At 41.8% G+C, this 26,978-nt stretch overlaps 1 pseudogene; it reads right to left on the minus strand.

Moving 5' to 3' along the window:
- The window catches only part of LOC147050575 (uncharacterized), a 131,849-nt pseudogene that overhangs the window by 28,476 nt on the left and 76,395 nt on the right, over positions 1–26,978 (minus strand).

Raw genomic sequence — 26,978 nt, forward strand, 5'->3', positions numbered from 1 at the left:
AAATATTCATAATAAAAAAAAATTACCATTGTGAAAAAAAGCCAAATTTAGCATCAGAGACAGACAGAGTAAGAAAGAGTAACCCTTTTGAACAAGCCCATTGATGAAACTCAAGCCAAAACCTTTGTACAGACTCACACCAAAACAAAATGTGGTCTAAATCTTCAATTTTACTTTCACAAAAACACAGTTCCCTACATCCAATTAAAATTTTGTCACCAAAAGTCATTGGTATAATTGATATGTTTAAATTGAAGTTCCTTTGTTTTTGGTGGGACGGGAATTCTGAAATACTTACATCTAATCACTTTTATAGCTCATAGTTTTAAATCTCAGAGTTATATTTGAATATATTTTATTTTGTTTAACCATGCTTATCAGGGATCATGGGAATGTTTTCACAATTTGTTTGTACTTGGCGCAATGGGTAGCACGTCCGCGTCACAGTTAGAAGGGTGTGGGTCGATTCCACCTCCGGCCCTCCCTGTGTGGAGTTTGCATGTTCTCCCCGGGCCCGTGTGGGTTTTCTCCGGGTACTCCGGTTTCCTCCCACATCCCCAAAACATGCTTGGTAGGATGATTGAGCACTCCAAATTGTCCCTAGGTGTAAGTGCGAGTGCAAATGGTTGTTTGTCTTTGTGTGCCTTGTGATTGGCTGGCAACCGGTTCAGGGTGTCCCCCGCCTATTACCCGATGACAGCTGGGAGAGGCTCCAGAGGTTCAGAAAATGGATGGATGGATGTTTGTACTTGTTTTGAGTTCAAGAAATTTTAAATCGCAAAAATCAGCATGGTGCAAAATTCCTCCATCCTCATCCATAAAGTCAGATATAGCCCACACTCCTCCAGAGGAACAAAAACAGATTTTCTATTAATCAAAATATACCTATTGTTCTGAATTGGTGTGTTGTGAGGTGTAAAATTATGTTTCAAAATAAGTCTCCAATAAAGTAGAACTTATTGATGAAAGTCTGATAGTTTTAAAGGAAGCTTTTGTGGATCAAAATCACATTTTAAAAGGAATTTGATTCCACCTATTTTTTTAAAGATCAGATAGGGTATAAGAAACCATATTAGTCAAAGTCAAAGTCCGCTTTATTGTCAATTTCTTCACGTCAAGACACACAAAGAGAACGAAATTACGTTTCCCACCGTCCCACGGTGACTAGACAAAGTAAGCAACACTTACAATCAAATAGCATAAAGAGTAAAAACGAACAGACAAGAGCAACGAATAAGTAATAAGCAAATAACCCAAATAAATAAACAATGAATAAATAAATAAATAAATAAGTGGACAAATAAGAGCAGCAAAATGGAGCAAGCGTGCTAATAGCAGACAGCCAGACCATAGCGCAAAAGAACAGGACGTTATGCAGCCGAGGGTGGAGGGGGGAGGGAATTCAGGACCCTGACAGCTTGGAGTATGAAGCTGTTATTGAGTCTGGTGGTGCGGGAGCGCAAGCATCTGTACCTCTTCCCAGAGGGCAGAAGTTCAAACAAAGAGTGAGCGGGGTGACTCACATCGCACACAATCGCGGCCGCCTTGTGGGTGAGACGGGAGGCGTAAACGTCCTTCAGGGAGGGGAGTGGAGCCCGGAAGATCTTACTAGCAGTGCTCACTATGCGCTGCAGGGCCTTCATGTTGTACTCAGAGCAGCCACCACCCACACAGCGATACAACTGGAGAGGACGCTCTCAACGGTGCCACGGTGGAATGCGGTCATGATGGCGGGAGGAGCACTTGCTCGCCTGAGTTTCCGCAGAAAGTACAGGCGGCGCTGAGCTTTCTTCGCCAGCGATTGTGGATTTTTATGGAATTGTTTCAACCAATTAGTTTTCAGCAAACTATTCACAAACTCAAAATCTATTGCATTACCATAGGGTCTGATTGAATCCTGCTTTGATATGTAGTGATATTTGTTTCTCCAATTAAAATCAAAATTTAGCCTATCAATATTTTTAGTTATGATGATGCTGATAGATGATGATGATAGAACTTTATTTATCCCACAGCGGGGAAATTTACTTGTCACAGCAGCACATACGAATGCAAGAATACAAGTGCCAAAATTTCAAAAAGGATAAATAACAGACAAGGACAAAGACAAGTGCCGCTAGCAGAGACAAAACACAATTTTATCAGCACAGCACCTAAAACCAGACATTGACACACTGGCAACGAGAAAACTGTGTCAGACATTTGGTCAGAAAACACAGGTAAGCTTTTTTTTTTTAAATTGAATGTAAATATAATAAAATGTAATTCAACCAAGAAGAAAAACAGTTAAACTGCAAATTATAATTTGTTCATTGTTCAAATGCAGACCTTCAATTGTGGATTTTTAACCAAAATGGACAAAATCTCTGCCACTATTATAATTAATAAAGGGGAGCTTCCACATCCTTGTCTGATTCTTCATTGTACACTAAGTCTTTTACAAGTTCCATGGCCTAAGGACTCACAATTATTTATATCAAAGTAGAGCATAATAATATCTTTAAAATGTTCCCCAAATCATAAATAAATAAATAAATAAATAAATAAATAAATAAATAGTGTTTATGAAATGAAAACATGTTCAACAGACTTTCACCGGAAACACTAAACACAGCTTTTTCATCTTCATTTTCGACAGCTAGGGCAAGTGGGCGCGTCAAGCACTATTAAATGCAGGGTATAAGAAAGCCAAAGGTCTGCTACGAAACCACCGTCACAAATATCTTTTCAAACTGGGGATCACTGATGGTGTCGGGGTACACTTGCCAGTGTGCCAACACCGTGAGTCCGATTTCAAATATGACAGTGTGCACGTGTGTGTGACCCAAAAAAAAAAAAAAAAAAAAAATATATATATATATATATATATATATATATATATATATATATATATATATATATATATATATATATATATATATATATATAATATAGACAGTGGAGCGTGTCCCTCGAAAGGCTTACACAATTAGTTAGTGCGGCTAAACAAACAACCCGCTTCCAGCCAAACTATTTAAAGAATTATTTCAAATCTTAGGACCGTCCGTTTTAAATATAATTAATCTGTCTGTCTCTTCTGGGATAGTGCCAACAGCCTTTAAAACCGCCATCATTAAACCGATACTTAAGCGACCAAATCTTGACCCGGACTGTCTCAGTTACTATAGGCCAGTTTCAAATCTCCCATTCATAGCAAAACTTCTTGAAAAGGTAGTAGCGCAGCAGCTTATTGATTACTTGGTCGCTAATAATCGATATGAATCTTTTCAGTCTGGTTTTAGAGCTAACCATTCCACTGAGACAGCACTTGCTAAAGTGACTAATGATCTCCTCATAGCTATGGATTCAAACATTTCATCGGTATTGTTACTACTCGATCTTAGTGCTGCCTTCGACAATGTTGACTTCGATATTTTATTAGAGCGTCTTAAAGGTTGTGTTGGTATTTCGGGGTCAGCACTAGGCTGGTTTCATTTGTATCTATCAGACAGGACGCACCGAGTGGTCCATGGCAATGCGTCCTCTGAGCTCTATAAAGTAACGTGTGGTGTCCCACAGGGATCGGCACTAGGACCGATTCTATATAATATTTATATGATTCCGCTTGGGGACAAAATACGTCAATATAATATTAGTTTTCAATGTTTCGCGGATGACACCCAATTATATATGCCGTTGTCAATGACAGATCCGCGGGACTGTTGTAATCTTGAGGCATGCCTTGCGGAGATCAAGCAATGGATGTCTCTCAACTTCCTTCGTCGGAACCCAGATAAAACTGAGATGTTGATAATTGGTCCAGCTCGTTATCAACATTTATTTAAGGAAACCACTATAACTATAGATAACCGCACTATCACTCAGAGTTATACTGTAACTAATCTCGGGGTAATATTTGACCAAACGCTCTCCTTTCAAAAGTACATTAAGAATATAACCAGAATAGCATTTTTTCACCTCTGTCATTGATAACGGCATATATAATTGGGTGTCATCCGCGTAACATTGAAAACTAATATTATATTTACGTATTATGTCCCCAAGCGGAGTCATATAAATATTAAATAGAATTGGTCCTAGTACCGATCCCTGTGGGACACCACACGTAACTTTATAGAGCTCAGAGGACGCATTGCCATGGACCACTCGGTGCGTCCTGTCTGATAGATACGAATGAAACCAGTCTAGTGCTGACCCCGAAATACCAACACAACCTTTAAGACGCTCTAATAAAATATCGAAGTCGACATTGTCAAAGGCAGCACTAAGATCGAGTAGTAACAATACCGATGAAATGTTTGAATCCATAGCTATGAGGAGATCATTAGTCACTTTAGCAAGTGCTGTCTCAGTGGAATGATTAGCTCTAAAACTAGACTGAAAAGATTCATATCGATTATTAGCGACCATGTAATCAAAAGGATGCTGCGCTACTACCTTTTCAAGCAGTTTTGCTATGAATGGGAGATTTGAAACTGGCCTATAGTTACTGAGACAGTCCGGGTCAAGATTTGGTCGCTTAAGTAGCGGTTTAATGATGGCGGTTTTAAAGGCTGTTGGCACTATCCCAGAGGTCTCATTAGGAGCATGCCGCAACATGTTAAGCATGCATACAAGCATGTGGGGGCTACACAAGATATTGAAAAGAGTTTTGAATTGCAGAAATTGAATTTAGGCAAAATGGACGAGCCTGCCACATCGCTTTTTCACTTTCATTTTTGGGGTGTAAAGAGAAATGTACTTTTAGGAGTTTGCAAACATATTTTTTAAGGTTGTGTTAAACTTATGATCATATCAATATAATATCTAGTATTGGAGTGCTTGTGTGGATTGGTGGGGGAGAAGAATGTGCAGGCACACTGCATGACCTTGCTTTCTTCAAAGAGTTGTGGAACAGGGAATACCGGACAAAGGGAGTGCCGGACGAAGGGAGTACGGGACGAAGGGAGTACCGGACGATAACACCTCAAGGTCGGTGAGGAACGAGAACAAAGAACAACACCACTTCCAGGTGGTTGGGCTTCGAGAGGAAAAATACCAACCGCCTGATAACACCTCGACGGGGAGGAGATGACCATCGACCAATCATCACACAATGTTATGCATGTTTTAATATTCATATTGTGTATCTTTAAAACTGGGCAACCCGGAAGAATGTGTCGTCTTTTGGTGGTCACAAAAACGCACGAGTTTTAGTGTGAGGGACCCGGGACCCAGGCCTGTATTAGTGCGCTTTGTTAGGAATAAACAATTAGTAGATTTGGTCTGATTGATCTACTGGTCTTCTCTTTGACAGAACCAACTCGCAAAATTGTTAGGTGCGCCAGTGTGTGGATTGGGACATAGCAACTTGTGTTAAGTGTTGATCGCAATTTGGAGTCAGATCAATAGCTAAAATCCGTAGCCTAACAATTTCTTGGTGACCCCGACGTGATGTCAAGAGAAGGGTAATTGACAACTCGTGGTCTGTATTCAGGACACCGGACAGCGTCTGGGACGCTGTCTCTCGGTTGGCGAACCGTTTGGAATAAGTGCACAACGTTGAGCTGGTACGACGTCTCCTCAACCCTGAGCGCTCATCACTGATAAGGTAAGCAGAATACCTGTTACTATAAGTCGAAATTCTGCAAATTGAAAGATTTTAAGAAATTTAAGAGGAGACTGTTCAGATCAAATAAGGTGTGCAAGAAGTTAAGATACATACGGTGAATAAGCTTGGAACTTACGTGTGTCGCGTGTACGGTAAAGTCAGGGACTTACGCGTACTACGGATAGGTCCGGGACCTAGCTTCGTCGTGGCGGACAAGAGTACGTTGACGAGCGTATTCAAATAGCTGGGGTTTTATTTAGAGATCCCCGAGGGGAAGTGAGGCCTCCTCAAAAAATATCCAGTGGTAACAGTTCCTCCTGTGAGAGATCAGACCGCTAAAATATCCAGAATGGACACAATTGGGGCGAGTGTGTGTGTGTGTGTGATAAAAGGAGTGTGTGTGCTGAGCGGAATGAATGGAGTGAGATTGTGTGTTTGATGAGAGGAGTGTGTGTGCTGAGAGGAATGAATGGAGTGAGATTGAATGAATGTATGCTGATGTGGTAGCGCAAATTGTGAGTGGCATTGACAGTAAGAAAGTGGCAAAGGAGCGTGTGAGACACCGAAAGGTTTTTGCGAAATTGGAAGCCGACAAATTGTTTCAGGGCTTTTCAACAACTTGGGACATGTTGTTGCCTGGCACGGCAGTTGCAGCAAAAAGAGACATGTTAGAGGACGAGCAGAAAGGCGCCGGCTGGCGTAAGCGCAAGGTGCTCGAGAAGCACATTAGGGAGAGGGAGGAAGAGCAACGCTCTTTGCACAATATAATATTAATAATAATACTTTTTATTTGTAAGGCGCCTTTCAAGGCACTCAAGGACGCCGTTCAAAGATAAAATAACATACACAATCAAGTATAAAGACAGTATAAAAATAAGGAAACATCTGCAGCAGAATGGGGGGGTTCAACTATATGCTTGCTTAAAAAGGTGGGTATTTAGGTGGGATGCAAACTGTAAAATGGAGTCGATGTTTCGAATGTCAGGGGGGAGAGAGTTCCAGAGACGAGGGGTAGAGCAGGTGAAGGCTCTAGCTCCCATAGTGGACAGACGGAATGGGGGGACGGTGAGGGTAATAGAAGATGCAGACCTAAGAGACCGGGTGGGAATGTTAATGTGGAGGTCAGTCCACCTGAGGTTATGGATGGCCTTAAATGTGTAGAGGAGGATTTTATAGTTAACGCGGTGTTTTATAGGAAGCCAGTGAAGTTGGAGCAGAACAGGAGTGATGTGATGATGGACTGGCGTTCTGGCGATGATGCGGGCAGCAGCATTTTGAACCAATTGCAGTTTATGGAGGAGTTTGTGAGGGAGGCCAACAAGGATGAAGTTGCAGTAATCCAGACGAGAGGTAACGAGGGAGTGGACCAAGATAGCAGTTCTGTTCGGAGTGAGTGATGGACGGAGGCGGTTGATGTTACGGATGTGGAAGTAGGACGAACAGATGACATTATTGATGTGAGTGCAAAATGATAGGGTGCTGTCAAGGACGACACCCAGACTCTTAGCCTGAGGGGAGGGAGAAACCAAGGAGTTGTCTATGGTGAGCATAAGACGGGGTTGTTTGTTGAGGGATGATTTGGAACCAATGAGGACTACCTCCGATTTGTCACAGTTGAGTTTGAGGAAGTTTGAGGTGAACCAGGATTTAATTTCTTGAAGGCATGCAGTGAGGGAGGAGGGTGGGAAAGTGTAGGGGGGTTTGGAGGCGACGTAGAGCTGGGTGTCGTCCGCGTAGCAATGAAAGTTGATGTTGTGTTTTCGGAAAATCGAACCAAGCGGAAGGAGGTAAATGGTAAATAAAATTGGACCAAGGACAGAGCCCTGGGGAACACCAGAGGACAGGGGGGAGGGATGTGAAGTCAATGATTTTAACTGGACAAATTGTGAGCGGCCGGAGAGATATGAATGGAACCACTGCAGGGGTGTGTCTGACAGTCCAATAGAAGCTAGCCGGTCAAGGAGGATAGAGTGAGAGATGGTGTCGAAGGCTGCACTTAAATCAAGGAGAATGAGAATGGATAAAAGACCAGAGTCGGCTGCAAGAAGAAGATCGTTTGTAATTTTAATAAGGGCTGTCTCTGTACTGTGACGGGGACGGAAACCGGATTGGAACTGTTCATATAAATTGTTACTGGAGAGGTGAGTGTGGATTTGTGATGCGACAACTTTTTCAAGTATTTTGAAGAGAAACGGCAGGTTGGAGATGGGGCGAAGGTTACTGAGGGTGTTTGGGTCTGAGCTGCGTTTTTTAAGGGTTGTAACAGCGGCAGATTTAAAAGGTAAAGGGACAGAGCCAGAGGTGAGGGAAGAATGAATGATGGCAGTGATCAGGGGCAGCAGAGAAGGGTGAGAGGCTTTGAGCAAGGAGGAAGGCATGGGGTCAAGAATACATGTAGATGGCTTTGAATTCCGGATGAAATTAGAAAGGTCAGAAGCAGAGGGAAGTTGGAAGCAGGAAAGAGGGGGGGGGGGGGGGTAGGATGGGGAAAGAAAGGAAATGGATGGCTAGACGAGTGAGGGATCAGTTGCTGGTGGATGGAGGCTATTTTATTGTCAAAAAAGGACATCAGGGTGTTACAGTAGTCGGAAGATGAGGGGGGAGGGAGTCACGGGGGCGGGTTGAATCATTAATCATGGCGAACAGAGCTCTGGTGTTCCCCGCACCGGCTGTAATTTTCTCCACAAAATATTGTGATCTGGCGGAGGAAATTGCATCCTTATATTGGAGAATGTGCGTGTGAAATAACTGTGGATAATGAGACCAGTTTTCCTAAAAAGACGCTCCAGCTGTCGTCCTTTAGCTTTCAGTTGGCGCAAATGATGAGAGAACCAGGGAGCAGAGTGGGTGAAAGAAACAGTCCGGGTGATCGGAGAAGCCTGTTCCCAGATCAACAGCAGAGCAGTTAAAAGGAGTGACACCAGAGCAGCAGACCAGATCTAAAACATGGCCTTTAGTGTGGGTGGGAAAGTCGATGTGCTGCTTAAGTCCAAAACTGTTCAGGCAAAAAATAAAATCCTTAGTAAGAGTGCTGTCAGTGTTGTCCATGTGGATATTTAAATCACCCAGCAGAATGATGTTGGGTGAGAGTAAGCAGATGTGGGTGAGAAATGTGGTGAAATCATTAATAAAATATTTGTTTGGTTTGGGTGGACGGTAGATATTAACTAAAATAGTTGGCGTGGGACCATTCAGCTGTAAAGCCACAGATTCGAAGGAACTGGACTCCGGCACTAAAACAGATGAAACCTTCCAGGACTCACGATGAAATATCGCAAGACCTCCACCTCGACCAGTGAGACGTGGCTTGCAGGTGTAAACAAACCCAGGCGGACTTGCTTCATTTAATTGGGAAAAGTCATCAGGATGTTGCCATGTTTCTGTTAAACACAAAAAGTCATACTTGTGGTCGAGGAGAAGGTCCTGTAGCAGTTGACCTTTGCTCGTGAGGGAGCGGATGTTGAGTAGTCCCATTTTGACGTCACAGTGTAGATTGGAATTTAAAAAATTTGCTGACCTAGCTAGGCTAGCTAATACACCGTGATCGACCTTCCTTTTTGTGTTTTTCGGTGGATGGGGACAAGTGGAGGACCAGATGGTGTTTATGGAAGTAGAGTCGTCGATGTAGTAGTTGTGTCCAGAGCCACGATGAATGTATCTGCGATGGTAAAGTCGAGCAATGTTCGGGAAACACTGCAGCACAGGTGGGGGAGCATACCGGCAGCGCCGGAGTTGGAGAAGCTCCGTCTTCGAGTACTGGAACATGAATGATGCTGGATAGATCATGGCGTACAGGATAGTCCACCAGAGCATAAAGCTCACAGCAAGGTTGTTGGACGCTTGATGCACGGGCAGAAAAAAGCTCATTTGGGCCGGCAAAACGGCGGCCAGGCGTAGAGCAACAAACAAATGTCCGGAGAGCAGCGGCTGCAATTCGTGCCAGCGTTCACTCACAACATCCGGGTCATTGTCCAATCCATTGTCCAAGCTGCAACAGCTTTGTTCGCCACTCAGAAGAAACTGCCCGTAGAAAGTGTTGTTAATGTGAGAAAAGCAGAGGAGGTAGAGAAAGTGGTGAAAATAGATGAGAAAAGAAATTAATACAAGGGCATTTATCCATCTTTGCATGATGTGACACACCCGAGTGCCCCCACACTCGGAGTGACCGATGTTGGACCGCCTCCATACGGCGACCGCGGAGTAATGGCTCCAGTGGTGACGTTGGGTGGCCGGCTGGAGTTGGATGTCGAAGGCGCGTATCAGAGTATTGTACAGCTGATTGAACTAGCAGTAAATAGGGAGGAGGAAACATCCCAGGCCTGTATTAGTGCGCTTTGTTAGGAATAAACAATTGGTAAATTTGGTCTGATTGATCTACTGGTCTTCTCTTTGACAGAACGAACTCGCAATTGTTAGGTGCGCCAGTGTGTGAATTGGGACATAGCAACTTGTGTTAAGTGTTGATCGCAATTTGGAGTCAGATCAATAGCTAAAATCCGTAGCCTACAAGGTGTCTATATACTGAGCCGTCTGTAGGCCGAAAACTTTTATTTCCATCAAAAGATGTGGGATTCTTTTGTTCCTGAGACATTAAACTGTCCATATCAGTACAGATATTCAACTTTTTTTTCACCATTGAAATCTGATGTGTTTTCAAAGTGTTCCTTTAATTTTTTAGAGCAGTGTATATACATACATACATATAAATAAATATACACATATCCAGAGAGAGAGAGAGAGAGAGAGAGAGAGAGAGAGAGAGAGAGAGAGAGAGAGAGAGAGAGAGAGAGAGAGAGAGAGAGAGAGAGAGAGAGAGAGAGAGAGAGAGAGAGAGAGAGAGAGAGAGAGAGAGAGAGAGAGAGAGAGAGAGAGAGAGAGAGAGAGAGAGAGAGAGAGAGAGAGAGAGAGAGAGAGAGAATTATAACACAGAACGCCTTATATATGGATCAATTGATGAATTTGTTGATCCATAGTGGTTGTACACAGCGCTCCACCAAAATGTTTCAGTATGTTTCAGTACAACTAATAAATTACAAGGTCGCAACCTTTTCAGCATTACGGCAACCGTGGTCAGGGGGGGTCACCGAAGTAAGCTACTACTGGTCAATCGCGAGACATTTAAAAGAAAAACATTTTTTGTAAAGACTAAAATCCATCCCATCGCTTGATTGACATACAGGTAAGCCTGTCGTGAGGCAATCACAGTGAACCACACATGCGCAATAGACAGCGACCACACCCCCTCACCGCAGCAATTTTGGTTGTGCATACACAAATCCGTCCGCAAAGCTAACAAGCTAATCAATGTATTATGCATCAACACACACACTCGCTTTTATTCTTATAAACTAAATAAAGTTTATCCATCCATTTTCTGAACCGCTTTGTCCCCACGGGGGTCGCGGGCGTGCTGGAGCCTATCCCAGCGGTCATCGGGCAGTAGGCGGGGGACGCCCTGAACTGGTTGCCAACCAATCGCAGGGCACACAGAGACGAACAACCATTCGCACTCGCACTCACACCTAGGGACAATTTGGAGTGCTCAATTGGCCTATTTGGCATGTTTTTGGGATGTGGGAGGAAACTGGAGTGCCCGGAGAAAACCCACGCGGACACGGGGAGAACATGCAAACTCCACACAGGGAGGGCCAGAGGTGGAATTGAACCCACACCCTCCTAACTGTGAGGCGGACGTGCTACCCACTGCCCCACCGAGCCGCCTAAATAAAATTTATGACCATCAAAAATGAGTAAGTAAGAAGGCAAATAGTATCACTTTCATACAGAATGGGAGTTGGACTTTTTTTCATTGACTGGGTTGGCATTCCCTTTAGTACAGCTCCATGTAGTGGATGCATAACGCAACACTAGTCAACCCCAGTTTGATTCAGTAGCTTCTATTCTATGCACCTTTTAATCCGGTGCGCCCTATATATGAAAATAAATTCTACAATAAAAAATTCAATGAAGGTGTGCGTTTATAGTGCAGAAAATACTGTAATAAAAGTGGCTCAAAAGAGTCTAGAATAGATTTTTGGCTTATATCTAAAAATCTTGACAATGACAGTATTGAAGTGGACATTCTACCAACTCTAACTGACAACAAGGCTATAGTTATTAAATTAAATACTTCTACCTCTCGGAATAGATCAGCTTGCTCAGTTTACTGGAAACTCAATGGTGTCAGGGTCCGGGAGTTTTCTCCTTTCTGTCCACAGGTGGCACCCGCGAGCAGGATGGCCGAGGAGGCACAGGTGGCACTGATGAGGCTTATCAAGGGCAAGCTCTTAAGGAGCTTGCGATCAACAACTCGTCGCCTGAGTGTTAGACGATGTTGGTCACCTCTACAGCTGTTGAAGCCACGTTCCCTACCCTGGTCGCCTATGCCATGACTCCCGGCTCTTCGGTCGGCCCGTTCATCCTCCGCCCCATACCATCGAACAATCTGACAGAGCAATTTTGTCTTTCAGCTCCTGGACCCCACTCGCAGATCTCCGATAAGATCCACTCCTCTCAGGTGATGCTTTACGTTGTCCCACATCAAGGAACCAGCCCGGCCACTTCTGGTTCGGAACCCGGCTCAACTCCTGACTGTATCTCAATAAATCCTTTACGATCACTTTGGTCTCTCTGAGTTCATTCTGCATGTGGGTCAAAACAATCGCCCGCACCATGACAAACAGTTTTACACTGACAAAGGAAACAACGTGAGGAATTTAATCTCCACATTTTAATAATGCCAAACAAGAAAAAGTATTTTGTGCGAATTGGGAATTATTGAAGTATGAGCTCGGCAAATACTGGTTGCAACTCACCCAAACCTAAAGGGGCTTAGGAAGAAGAGGTTGTGTCAGGAATTACCTGTTTGTCCGCCAAACTCCCTGATACCCTGCCAGTGGATGAAAGTTTTTAGCTACATAAATTACAAAGTGAATTACATGAAATCTATAATTGGAGCATTTATTAGATCCAGAGCTAAATGGTTAGAAGAAGGGGAACAAAATTCTCAATATTTCTTTAATTTAGAAAAACGTCACTCAAAACACAACATACAAATTAACATTGACGGAAAACTGAGAGAGTTTATATCAAAATACTGTAGCCTTTTGTACACTAACTTGCATCGCTCTAAATATTGTCCTAGGTTGTCTGAAGATTTTTTAAGCAGTCTTACAGTCCAAACTATCTCAAAGGAGGATATGCAAATGTGTGACAAACTCGTCACAATAGAGAATGTACGAGATGCTATGAAGTCATTGAAGAACTTGAAATTCCCTGGGACAGATGGTCTGACAGTTGAACTATACAAACAATTTGCTGATGACTTGGCTCCCAAAGTATATGAAGAAAGTTTAACGATCAAAGAGCTTCCTGTAACTATGACTCAAGGCTTGACTGCACTTAATCCCAAATCGAAAAAGACACCACACTGATTGACAACTGGCATTCTATCACATTACCGTAATTTTCGGACTATAAATCGCTCCGGAGTATAAGTCGCACCAGCCATAAAATGCACAATAAAGTGAAAAAAACATATAAATCGCACCAGAGTATAAGTCACACTTTTGGGGCAAATTTATTTGTCAAAATCCAACACCAAAAACAGACATGAACCAGCAACAACAGGCTAAAGGATACGGTATGCTAACGTGACATATACACAAACGAGGAGCTGAGAACAGGCCTGACGTAACATTCAGAGTTATTCAAATAAGTATTACATAAATAACACGTTTATCAAACTATCTGTGTCACTCCAATTCATTAAATCCATCGATCGTGCTTTATGTAAACAATGCCGCATATGTGCCGCATAAGCTCACGTCGGACCCGTTGTAAGTTGCATTTCTAATTATTCCACAGACCCATATAACGATATATAAAGTATATTTCAAATAAGTATCAATATTATCAAACCATCTGTGTCACTCCAAATCATTAAATCCATCGATCGAATTCCTCGTTCTTTATGTCAACAACGCCGCGCGTGTGCTGCAGAGATCTAGTATATAACTATATTGTCGCATTGATAAAGTACTAGGAAAGACGTGGGTTTGGTAAACGGCTCTTTATTTAACAAAACAAGAGTTCAACGAGCCAACAGCTACTGAACTTCCAGCCACAGAGGTGGAAGAGAGCTCCATAAATAGGACCGGGCGTGCGTAAAAGCCATGTCCCCGGACAGCCACCTGGCCGAGCGCCGGCCCCCGACTTCCATCCACGGAGGTGAAAGAGAGCTCCCGTTGAGAAGGACCGGGCGTGCGTAAAAGCCATAATAGTTTTTCAAACCTTCTGTGTCACTCCAAATCATTAAATCCATCAAACTCTTCGTCCTCCTTGTCACTTACAAACAAAGCCGCTAGTGATGCCGGTAGTACGTGGGGCCCTTCGTCGTTTTCGTTGTCCCGTGATCGAATCCTTTGGTCTTTATGTAAACAACCGCCGCGCAGCACGGGTGACGTCACTTGCAGTTCAAATGACAGTAATCCCCTGCTACATCGCGGTTCGTTTATTGCGGTTTCACTACATCGCGGATTTTTGAATTTTGAAAATTTGTGAAAAAAATCATGTTAGAGATGTTCTAACTCTAACTTATTTTGCAAGAACCACACGGGAGACAGTATGCCCTTTGAACACTTGCAAGTGGAGAATTTGTTCATTACTGTAGATACAGCAATGTCCGAACAAAGTCTGCCGTTGAAGTCATGCAAGAGAGTCTTTATTGAGAGAAGAAAGGTGGGGGTGAGAGTCAGCCAAGGTGGGGGTGACATTTGACATGTGTGGTGGGCACCTCAGCAAATGATTAACCACTTGGGAGGGTCCCAGTTTATCGCTCCACGAGGCCGTGGACATAAATTCTAGTGGAGCAAAACAAGGACGCCTCCACACCACCTGGAGAGCTTCAACAACTGAATGGTTCAACTGTTCAGAATCACGGGAAGGTAAAAGGTTCAAACAAAGTTCATCATTCTAGTCTACATCCCAACATAATCATACGATCAAGATAGTTTATAAACCCTAACATATCCCTCCTGTTTATCATATGATTATGCTCACCCCGATCAATAAAACATAAGTAAGAAAATATAATGAAGAAAAATAACAATAAAATAAAAACACAGAAACAGCACATCATTGTACCCATCACTTGCGAAGCATTTTCGATGGTCAAATCATTAAGTTTCTGTAAAACATGCTCGGCTAAACATCATCTACGCAATCTACATAGATCAATTTTAGTGTGTGAGTGAAAAACCTGCGGCAAGATGTTATAATGCAGGAAAAGTCTCACACGGTCCCTCTGCCTTAGGCGACCATAATGTTATCAATAACAACAGTCAAGACAAAAACTGCTTGCGTTTGTTCAGCCGTCATAGTCATCACATTTGACATGTCTGATATGTTGTATTTGCACTTGTGCTATGGTAGAAGACAAAAGTCTTGATACAGCAGACTTCAAACACGGGATAACACAAGTTGTAAATAAGCACATCAACACAAGCACAAAAAGCACAGGAGCCACAAATTTCAACAGCAGTTGCCACCAGTTGCCAGAGAATAGCCACGAAAAGAGATCCCATTGGTGTGGGACTTTGTCTTTTGACATGGCCTGCTGTAAGTTCTTCTGTGAATTCATGGCGTCGTTGATGTGCGTGTCATTTTCTCCTGGTATGTATGTGCAACAGGAGGTCCCAATAATGTGGCACACACCACCTTGCGCTGCAGTCATCAAGTCCAGAACCATCCTGTTTTGTAAGACCATTAGCCTAATAGCCTGAATCTCTCTGTTTTGACCATCATTGACCTGCAGCGAGAGATTCACAAACGATTGGAAACGATAGTTCAGTGTCTCGATGTAGAGTGCTTGTTTTCCAACTCCGATCCAAGGAAAAAGCGCATGAACAACTTTGTCTCCGACGGACCATATTTTATGATCATCTGGCACGTTCGCACCCCAGACAGGGTCATGAGGGTCAAAGGTTACAACAGCCCTGCGTGGACGTCCAGAAGAGTTGTGTGCTGTCGTCAGCTGATGATGTTTTATCCTGTAAGTGTGGTCTGTCACCCACACTGGAGCACACACTCCTGTCCAGTTGGCGGGCAGCATCGGATAAACCTTGTGACCACAAAGCCACCAGCCATTCTGTATGAAGTAGGTCCCGTTAGATGGCGCAGCCATATGTGTGGGAGATCCCTCACCACTTGAAATGGCTCTCTTATCCTGACACTCAGCGGTGATGTCCAAAGCTCCCATCCAGTTTCCTCCTGGAGAGCAGTCGTCGTTGATGCATTTGTGGGTCTCGTTTCCTTGGATGTAACATGTGTAGTTCACTCCAGCTGGTCTCTCTATGTAGGCCACTTGCGGCAATGTTCGTCCTTTAACAGTTGCGTTGACATTAATCCAAAAGAGTTCGATCACAGGTTCTTTTCTGTGAGTCCATGGCGGTAGGGGTAGCATCACTGACTGTGACAGCATGGTGTTGAAATCCAAATCCCTCCCACAAAGGCCATGCATTTGCTTCAGTGATAGTCATTGTTCTGGCCTCCAGGTAAACTTTTGTGGAGGAAGGGGGGGAGTTTGGAACACACACACATAGCATTCCTCCTGTGTGTGAGCTCTCACAGTGAACCCCACACACCGGCACCAAGCGTAGGCCCCGTATGGGCCTCTGGGGTCCCATGACCAGTCCCCGAAATTCTCATCATGTGACCATCTTCTTCCACGAATGACACTGTCCATTGGTCCATTCAGATGAGCCCACAAACCATAGCACACTCTGGTCTGATTCACAGCGCAGCATAGAATCCACCTGGCATATGGAATTCCGTTGCTACTAGGATGGCAAAGACACCGGGACATCTCCTCGCCTAGCGGAGTGGGGATCGCTGAATTCTTCACCAACGTTGAGACGTTCCACCCTAAGCGATGAAACTCCTTTGAAGTCGGCCTTCCCCACCACTCCGAATGAGGGGTCCAGCACTCTCTGCAACTTGCAGTGGCTGAGGTGAATCCAGCTGGGCCGTTCAGCAATCTTTACTGCAGTGTGGGTAGTCAGCAAGACTTGGAATGGTCCCTCCCACCGCGGGCTGGCCCAGTTCTTTCTTTTGATGACCTTGATGTAGACCCAGTCTCCTGGCTTAATGAGGTTGTCAACCTGTGGGGAAAGAAGACTAGGCGGCAGTAAATTTGCATTTAACACATCTTTCATTTTAAGCGTTCTGATCATGTAATCTGCCAAGGTCTGTTCTTCATCTGCTTTTTGCAAATCTGGAGTGAACACGGGTTGTCTATATGGTCTCTCATGGATGATTTCAAAAGGCGTTAGCCCTTCTGAATTGGGGGTGATTCTCATATAGAGTTTCACCAAGTCTAGGCACTCTGGCCAGGCTCTGCCTGTTGATTCCATGCATTTTTTCAACCTGCTTTTGATAGTAGCGTTTGCTCGTTCAACCAGGCCTGCACTGGATGGGTGCCACTGTTAAGGCATCTACTCATTTAGATGGAACTATTTCAACCCATTTGGAAAATGCATCAATCATCACTAGGCAGTATTTGTGAGGTCCACTTTGTGTGAGTTCAATAAAATCTATGTGCATGATTTGGAATGGGTAAGACGGTTTTGGAAATGAGCCTCTCTTAGGTCTCATGTTCTCTTGAGGATTATGTTTCACACAAACAGGACATGCTTTACAAAAAAAAATTTTTTAAGTAAGAATCTAAACCAAAGGTAGTTAATTGACCTCATCCCTCCTGTCGACACATGGCAAGGTCCATGTGTCGCAATTGCTGCTGCCTTAAAAAGTGATTTTGGTAAAACAGGTTTGTCATTGATGCGGTGAATATTATCTGTATCCACCAATGATTTGTTTTCTGGTTTTTTGTATCTGTCTTCCAGCAGCTGACAACGTGTGACCTAAATAGTTCACTTCCTGTTTGACCCATTGTAGTTTATTTTTGCTTACTTTATTCCCTGCTTTACAGAGATAGTGTAACAAAGCTAAGGAGTCTTCCTTGCAAGCAGCTTCAGTTTCAGAGGCTATCAAGAGATCATCTACATAAACTAGAAGTTGGCTTTTGTTTGAAATTTGAAAATCAGCCAAACATGCCATGATAGCTTGAGTGAAAATAGTTGAACTATCAGCAAATCCCTGTGGCAATCTGGTGTACGTATAACTTTGTCCTTTAAAGGTAAACGCAAACCAAAACTGTGAGTCTGGGTGGATTGGCACTGAGAAAAATGCATTGCTAAGATCAATCACTGTGAAAAACTTCTGGTTTGGTTTCAAAGTGTTCAGAAGTGTGTGCGGGTCAGGCACATTAGGTGCTCTTGTTTGTATTGCCTCATTTACTGCTCGTAAATCTTGTTTCACTCGCCAATCAATCTTGTTGGCCTTTTGGACTGGAAAAATAGGAGTGTTGCAAGCTGAATCTGAGCACTTCCTAATAATCCCTCCTGACAAAAGATCATTTACGACAGGGGCTATCCCATTTATTGCCTCCTGGTTTAAAGGAGATTCTCTGATCCTGGTTAGATTTGGATGTTAAGTCCTGTAGCAAAGGGTTCCTTTGATCAGTCAAACAAATGTTGATGAGCCAGGGAAGCGCATAAGCGCATGCCCTTCTAAACACCCACACCACTTCCTCATAACTTGGTTAGTAATTAGCAACAACTTTTTCTTTGGGTTTTTTGTTTTTGTTTTCTTAGCATTTAACTTGCACAAAAGCACTCTTTTGTCCAAGCTGCTCTACCAATTTCCCATAGTAGTCTCCAACAACTTCAACCATTCAACCAATACTTTCCTTTCATTCAGGAAATCATTCGTCCCTGCTCATTTGCATCTCACACACAGTCACCAAAGAGGAGTCTTTTCAACACATTGGTCTCAAGCTATCCAAGTCCTCCACACAACATTCATATACCATTCTCAACACAATCCCTATCCTAATGTTTCCAATAGAACAATTCACCAGTCCAAAAAAAACTCAACACATAAAAAAAAAACAGCTTGCGAATTAATCAGATTGATTTTTTTTTTTTTTTTTTTCAAAATTCAGTTTTGCAATGTGTACAATCCACAATTTTGCTTCATCCAATTCTAGAAAACATGTTTTCTCTGTTTGTCGAATTTGTCATCAGGGTGAGACACTAATGAGCACTAGTGTAAACCAGTTTTCTGTCTACAAACAGATTTCTTTCTTTTCCTCTCTTTTGTATTTTTTTATTTGTATTCTTCAAAATTGTTACTGTTTTGCGGTGCAAATTGGATAGACCACAGTCTAACAAATTTCTTTGTACACAGGTTTAGCCAATTTTATCAGTTTAACAAATATGCACACACATACAGCTCTCGGTGCGAGGGGAGGAGACCTGGCATCAATGATTCGTCACAAGCTGGCCATTTCTTGCGGTCGATCATGAAGCTGGTCCCACCCACGCACGCGAGGACAGCACATTCTAATTTTTCTATTTATCTTTTAGAAACAAGTTGTATTACTTTACCACTTGATTTGCAAATTTTAACTTCAGTGTGCACACATAATTTGACCCCTTGTCATTTGCCGGGCATACAATCAGCATTTTCATAATTTCATTGTATGTACAGGAGTTCTAATAACCTAAAAAAAATTTTTTAAACCAAAAGTAGGAGCATGAGCGGTCAAAGGAAGCCCGTTTTGCTGAAAATTTGGCTTTTCCTCTGCCCCTCCCTCCACCCTTTGATTGGTCTTGTTTTGCATGACGACACTCTCTTGCAAAGTGTCCTCGTTTCCCACAGTTCCAACAGTTGTCAGAATTTGATTGGTCTCGTTTTGCATAACGACACACTCTTGCAAAGTGTCCTCGTCTCCCACAGTTCCAACAGTTGTCAGAATCTGGTGGGGGTTTTGAACCATATGGCGGCCTGCAACCTTGTTGGCCTTGACCTCTTCCTCTGCCCCATTGGGAACTTTGGAAGAAGACTGTTGCATCTTCATCTACATGATTATCATCATCATCTAGATGAAATACATCGGACCTTTTGCCTTTCTTGATCACTTTGTCAGCGTCTCTGGCCCACTGCATGGTTGTTGTAACACAAGCAGTGTGTGCTTCCTCCAAGTGTTTCCGCACTCTGTTGTCTAATTCAGGTGGGGAACCATTGAGGAGCGCATATTTTAGCTGTTGCTGATAAGCACTCTTAGCTGCATCATTGAATGGGATGCCATTATGCACCCTAAATTCTTTTTCAAATGTTAATGGAATGGACTTCTCATCACCTTCAAGAGCTAGAGATTTGCCGTTTTTATTTCCCATCTTAACTTGGTATTTTTAGATTTTTCCATTTTTTATTTTTTTTTTTTTTCAAATTTTTGTTTTTGTTTTTCTTTTTTGAGGATCCTCAATGTAGGATTAAATTGACCCTTCAACAAAATTGCCTCTTAGTCGAATTATCCTACCAGTCACACACTCAACCACACAATTTAGCGCTTTTTTAACTTTTTTTTTCCAATTTTTTTTTCAATTTTTTGTTTTTCTTTTTTGAGGATCCTCAATGCAGGATTAAATTTACCCTTCAACAAAATTACTAGCCTGTTTTATTACCGTTGGTTTTTGCTAGTACTGTTTTTTTTTTTCAATTTATCCTACCATTCACACTCTCAACCACACAACTTTCATGCAAACAGCTTGGAAAAACAGACCAAAAAAAGAATCTACGCCCTTCTTCAATTAAGAAAAAGAAGCTCTGATTTTTCTTAGCCTGTTCCTTCCCCTGGGGCTAAAACCCCAGCTGTTTCTTAGCCTGGACAAACCAAACCGTAAACTTCATAGCTCGGACAAACCAAAGCCGTATCTCATAGCTCGGACAAACCAAACCGTAAACTTCATAGCTCGGACAAACCAAAGCCGTATATCTTGTGCACCTTTAACTTTTTACGCGTTTACACTTAGGGCTTTAACTTACTTGTCCCCTGGTTCGTTGCACTGCCGGATTCCGTCAATCCACTGTTGTCCGACGAAGGCAGACCTAAGATGCTGGCCCAGCGAAGAATTTACTTGCCAGGTCTTTTCTTTACCAGGTCCTCCTAATGGACGCTGGCTTGTCGACAATGCAGCACGTCGTCCTCCGTCGATCAGCAGTGGGTATGTTGGATCCGGGTCACGGCACCAAAATGTTAGAGATGTTCTAACTCTAACTTATTTTGCAAGAACCACACGGGAGACAGTATGCCCTTTGAACACTTGCAAGTGGAGAATTTGTTCGTTACTGTAGATACAGCAATGTCCGAACAAAGTCTGCCGTTGAAGTCATGCAAGAGAGTCTTTATTGAGAGAAGAAGGGTGGGGGTGAGAGTCAGCCAAGGTGGGGGTGACATTTGACATGTGTGGTGGGCACCTCAGCAAATGATTAACCACTTGGGAGGGTCCCAGTTTATCGCTCCACGAGGCCGTGGACATAAATTCTAGTGGAGCAAAACAAGGACGCCTCCACACCACCTGGAGAGCTTCAACAACTGAATGGTTCAACTGTTCAGAATCACGGGAAGGTAAAAGGTTCAAACAAAGTTCATCATTCTAGTCTACATCCCAACATAATCATACGATCAAGATAGTTTATAAACCCTAACAAATCACATATAAGTCGCTCCTGAGTATAAGTCGCCCCCACCCAAACTATGACAAAAACCGCGACTTATAGTCAGAAAATTACGGTACTTACCGTATTGGCCCGAATATAAGATGTTTTTTTCATTGAAATAAAACTGGAAAAGGGGGGGGGGGTCATCTTACATTCGGGGTCTAGACAATGGTTTTTTTCAAACTTGAGTCTTGAAAAAGAGTCATGTGCAACTTTACAATATACCGGTAAAAACTGAAGTAAAATATCTGGACATCTTAGTAAGTACAGATCAGGTTAAAAGAAGCTTTTCAAACATTAATCCTCTTATACAAACAACACAACGTAAACTGAACAAGGGTTAATGCGAGACTTGTCACTGAGAGGTAGAATATTGTTGGAATAATCTCGGGAGAAGCCTTGGCCTGCCAGACCAGAAGGCCTTATCTTTTACGAGTTTACGACTCTCCTTTAAACTAAATGCTTTGTATTTAGTTTAAGGAATGTCTTTTGATCCCCGCCAGCCTTATGTATCCTTCCTGTCCTTATGTTACTTTTGTGTTTGTTTTGTAAGAGGCCTTCACTAACAATGAGCAGAGCTTCTTTGCATAGGCGAAATGTTCTTTGTTTAGTTTAAAGGGACTTCATTCCTTTTAGTTAACTGTAGCCTTGATTCATAGATTGTAGTTGATTGGAACTGTTTTTCTTTGTTAAATGTTATATACAGTTTGGAGTAGTCACATATAAGTTATCCCATATTTACTCAATGTTCGTTTAAGGAACTGTATACCAGTTACCTGACATTTACTGAATATGCGTTGAAATGTTTAGGTAGGACTAGATATTGTTATTATTATGTGTTGTGTTAGTTTACTAAGAAGATAAACTTACCAAGGGTTTAGTTGCATTGTTCCACAGGTAAGCGGCATTCAACGTGCTTCAAGTTATCTGATCACAGTCGAGTAGGAGTCGGCCACCCATGGAGAAGACAACTGGTTGAGGGAAAAGAACAGACTCTGCAATCCCAATGCGGGGGTCGAGGGCCGACAATTAAGTGCTAAATCACACCACACTACATTCCTTAGCTAATTCCTTAGCTAATCAGCGTTGCTACAACCACTATCTCCCCTCCCTTTAGTGTAACAACGCCTCTGTAACCAGGGCAACCAGAACATTAAAAAGAGGAGCACGTGGAGGAGGAACTCCGAACTGATGGAGATTGTAACTGAGCTTCCTTTCTCTATCGTTCTTCTCGCGAGTAAACTCATCCTGGTTGTCTTCTCCTCTTCGTCCTGTTCTTTTGCGCTATGATCTGGCTTTCTGCTATTAGCGTGCTTGCTCCATTTTGCTGCTGTTATTTGTCTATTTATTTATTTATTGTTTATTATTTGGGTTATTTTCTCATTATTTATTCGTTGCTCTTGTCTGTTCGTTTTTACTCTTTGTGCTATTTGATGTGAGTGTTGTGTACTGTCTAGTCACCGTGGGACGGTGGGACACGTAATTTCGATCTCTTTGTGTGCCTGGCATGTGAAGAAATCGACAATAAAGCGGACTTTGACTTTGATGTGATGTGGTGTCTGATCATATTTAGACCCAACAAATATTGTTAACAAAAGCAGAGGGTATCTCACGCCTCTACAGCCTTGACATTACATCCAGATGACAAAAAAATTAAAGGAAATTGACGACATGCACTTTGACTTTGTTTGGAAGAAATAATTCACTATTTGAAAAAGTTTGTTGTGTTCTTATGAGGGTGGTTAATATTTTGGATTTTAAAACTTGGAATAAGACTTTTAAGATAAATTGGATGAGGCAATTGTTCATAAAACCCACCTCAATATGGAATATTATTCTAGCCCATGTAATGTACAAACTGGGTGGTATTGATTTCTTCCTTGTCTGTAAATATAACAGATCAAATCTCTGTTAAAATGTCTGCATTTCATCGACAGGCTTTTCTCTCATGGTCTCTCATGTACAAGCATAATTTCTCTCCTCACAGATATTTCATATAGAACAATTGGGGTATTCTTTACATGCACAAATCTCTATTCTTCCAAGACTAGTTTGAAAACAAAATCAAACAGGGAGATCACCTTTTCAATGATGATAGGCCACATCTCTCATATGAAGAATTTCTCAAGAAACATAACATTACTGTTACCCCAGGTGACGATGCAAATGTTTTCGAAGTCATTCCTTCTGGTGTTTGTATGTTGTTTAAGAGTCAACCAAGATTTAACCCTCGTTATCTCTCCTCTGGGGGTAAAGTTAACACACCGGTAGGCAATGCCTGTTTCTCTGGCCTGCCAGGCAATAACACTAGATCCATCCGTGCTTTATTCCAAAGAGACGTAATTTCTTTAGTTATTAGGACAACCTAGAGGATGGGATACCATGGAAAAAGGTCTGGCTATTATCAAATAGACACACGATCACCAACAAGGTCAGGGAAACTATATATCAAGTATAGATTTGAAAAAGAGATTGATGTAAACTGTACCTTCTGTAATGACTGTGCTTAAACTGCAGTACACTTATTTTGGCATTGCCCTATTGTGAAAGACTTTTGGCAGAAACTGTGATTTTTTTGTTAATAATATTGTGAAAGATTTTGCTATTTTGTGGAAGGATGTATTATTTGGTATGCACAAAAATAAACACATCAATGTGTGTCTGTTTATACTCTCAAAATTTCATATTTGTTGTTGCAAGTACTCAGGGAAGAAGCCATGCTTTAAGGCATTTCATTATATATTTAAACCAGGGGTGTCCAAACGTTTTGCAAAGCGGGCCAGATTTGGTTAGATGAAAATGTATAGGGGCCGACCATTCGCACCAACATTCCTCGAACCATTACCATTGTAAACGAACTTGCAAATATGTAACTATATCCTTTGCTTTGTCAGATAGGTTGATATTGCAAATGAGAATCTGTTTTCAATTGCAGTGCCAGAAAAGTTAAAGATTAAAATAATAATAAATATAAATGAACAATTTTATGAAAGTTGAATAAACCTTTTATTCGATGAATTAAGTTTGTTTTATTATTGTGTTCTCTATTATTATTATTATTGGTGTGAAGGTCACACTATTGTTATTCATGTCCTTTATTATTAGTGTGAAGGTGAAGACCTTCACACTATTGTTATTCCTGTCCTTTATTATTATTAGTGTGAAGGTGAAGATCTTCGCACTATTGTTATTCTACTTTTAATTATTATTATTATTAGTGTGAAGACCTTCACACTATTGTTATTCCTCTCCTTTATTATTAGTGTGAAGGTGAAGACCTTCACACTATTGTTATTCCTGTCCTTTATTAGTGTGAAGGTAAAGGTAGTGTGGAATTTAGAGGTGAAAAACAGAATTTTTGAGAATTTGGTGGACTTTTGGAGAATTTGGTGGAATTTCAAATTTGAAAATGTGGAACTTATGGTAAGTGGGAATTTGGGGAATAGGAAGGAAGAATATGAAGAGTTGAAAGTTGGAATGGGTTGAATCGGTTGAAAAATGTGGAAATTGGAGCTGAAAAACGGAATTGGAGAATTTGGTGGAATTTCAAATTTGAAAATGTGGAATTTATGGTAAGTGGGAATTTGAGGAATAGGGAGGAAGAATATGAAGAGTTGAAAGTTGGAATGGGTTGAATCGGTTGAAAAATGTGGAAATTAGAGGTGAAAAACCGAATCTTGGAGAATTTTGTGGAATTTCAAATTTGAAAATGCGGAATTTTTGGGAAGTGGGAAGTTGGGGAATGTTGAGAATCTTTCCCAATGTGATGTGAATGTGCTGAATAATATGAATTTCAAACTGGAACGACGTAAATGTGAAATGTTGAATGTGCCATTAAGAATGAATGGGGAAAATTTGGGAATTTTGCAGAAACAGAGTTTTCGGAATAAGAAAAATGGACGTGCTCATCTCGTGAATATTTGGAATGCGTGAAAAGTGGAATGGAGTGAATGGGTTTAATTGTGTGGAAGAAGAAGGACAGAAAAGTGAGGAGATTAAAATAGAAGAATAACTAGAATTTGCAATTTCTGGAGAAATTGCGTGTGAAGGCGAAATGTTTGAATAACTTTTTGGAACATGCTGAAGAATGATGTTGAAACGAGTTGAATTACTTGAGAAACGTAGAATTTAGAGGTGAAAATTTGAATTTTGGAGAATTTGGTGGAATTTCAGTTGAAAATGTGGAATTTATGCGAAGTGGGAATTTGGGGAATAGGGAGGAAAAAGATGAAGAGTTGAAAGTTGGAATGGGTTGAATCGGTTGAAAAATGTGGAAATTAGAGGTGAAAAATGGAATTTTGGAAAATTTTGTGGAATTTCAAATAAATATAAATATTCCGGTTTGATTTGGGTCACTTTCGGTTTATTTGGGTCACTTCCGGTTCAATTTAGGCCATTTCCAGTTTAGCTGTAGTCACTTCCTGTTTATTTGGGTTACTTCTGGTTCAATTGAGACCACTTCCGGTTTAGCTGAGGTTACTTCTGGTCTATTTGGGGTCACTTCTGGTTTATTTGGGTCACTTCCGGTTCAATTTAGGCCACTTCCGGTTTAGCTGAGGCCATTTCGGGTTTATTTGGGTCACTTTTGGTTCAATTTAGGCCATTTCCGGTTTAGCTGAGGTCAATTCCGGTTTATTCGGGTCACTTCCGGTTCAATTTAGGCCACTTCCGGTTTAGCTGAGGCCATTTCGGGTTTATTTGGGTCACTTTCGGTTCAATTTAGGCCATTTCCGGTTTAGCTGAGGTCAATTCCGGTTTATTCGGGTCACTTCCGGTTCAATTTAGGCCACTTCCGGTTTAGCTGAGGTCAATTCCGGTTTATTCGGGTCACTTCTGGTTTACCTGAGGTCACTTCCGGTTTGATTAAGGGCACTTCTGGTTTACCTGAGGTCACTTCCGGTTCAATCGGGGTCACTTCTGGTTTGATTCGGAGCACTTCCAGTTCATTCAGGGTTCATTGGGTCAATCCAAGATGACCACCACACTGGAAGTTATTCCAAGTTATATAGAAGGTTGAATTGTGCAAGCATAGTGGAAGTGGGGGTGAAGGGGGTGAATATGGGAGCATAAGGTGAATAAAGTTGGAATGGGTTGAATCGGTTGAAAAATGTGGAAATTAAAACGGAATTTTGTTGAATTTTGGTGAATTTGGTGGAATTTCAAATTTCACCTTCACACAATAAAGTGAATGGAGTAAAATAACATAAGTGTGAAGGGTGAATACATGAATACAGCCAGTTGCGCAACATCTGTAATATGCGTGCTTGGATCGATTGAAACTGAAAACGCCATAAATGACTGTCATTTATATAAATGAAATCCTGTCTGCAACACTGCGGTCAAGCCAGCCGTTTTTCCATTTTCTCGTGGTCAGGTCAGCCACTCTATAAAAAAAAAAAAAAAAAAAAAAAAAAAAAAAAAAACGCCCATATTTGGGACGTAGCAGTAAAAGAGAACGTAGAAAAAGAAGAGCAGTGCGATGTTAACACCGTAAAAGAGAGCAAAGGGAAAGCATAGCAGTGCGAAAGCATGTAAAGACATTCGGTTTTCAAAATAAAAGATAATTTCTAAAATGCCTCACAATGATGTATTTGAGTGTATTTCCAACATACTTCACTGTCAAGTCAAGTCAAGTTTATTTGTATAGCCCTAAATCACAAGCAGTCTCAAAGGCCTTCACATAGACAAACAATTGACAATTATTCTCAAAGCATCCCCTGATCTTGAGCTCCCAAAAGGGCAAGGAAAAACTAAAAAAAAACCTACC

This window comes from Syngnathus leptorhynchus, chromosome 9 (genome assembly GCF_054491065.1).
Source record: "Syngnathus leptorhynchus isolate UIUO chromosome 9, UIUO_Slep, whole genome shotgun sequence".
Lineage (NCBI taxonomy): Eukaryota > Metazoa > Chordata > Actinopteri > Syngnathiformes > Syngnathidae > Syngnathus > Syngnathus leptorhynchus.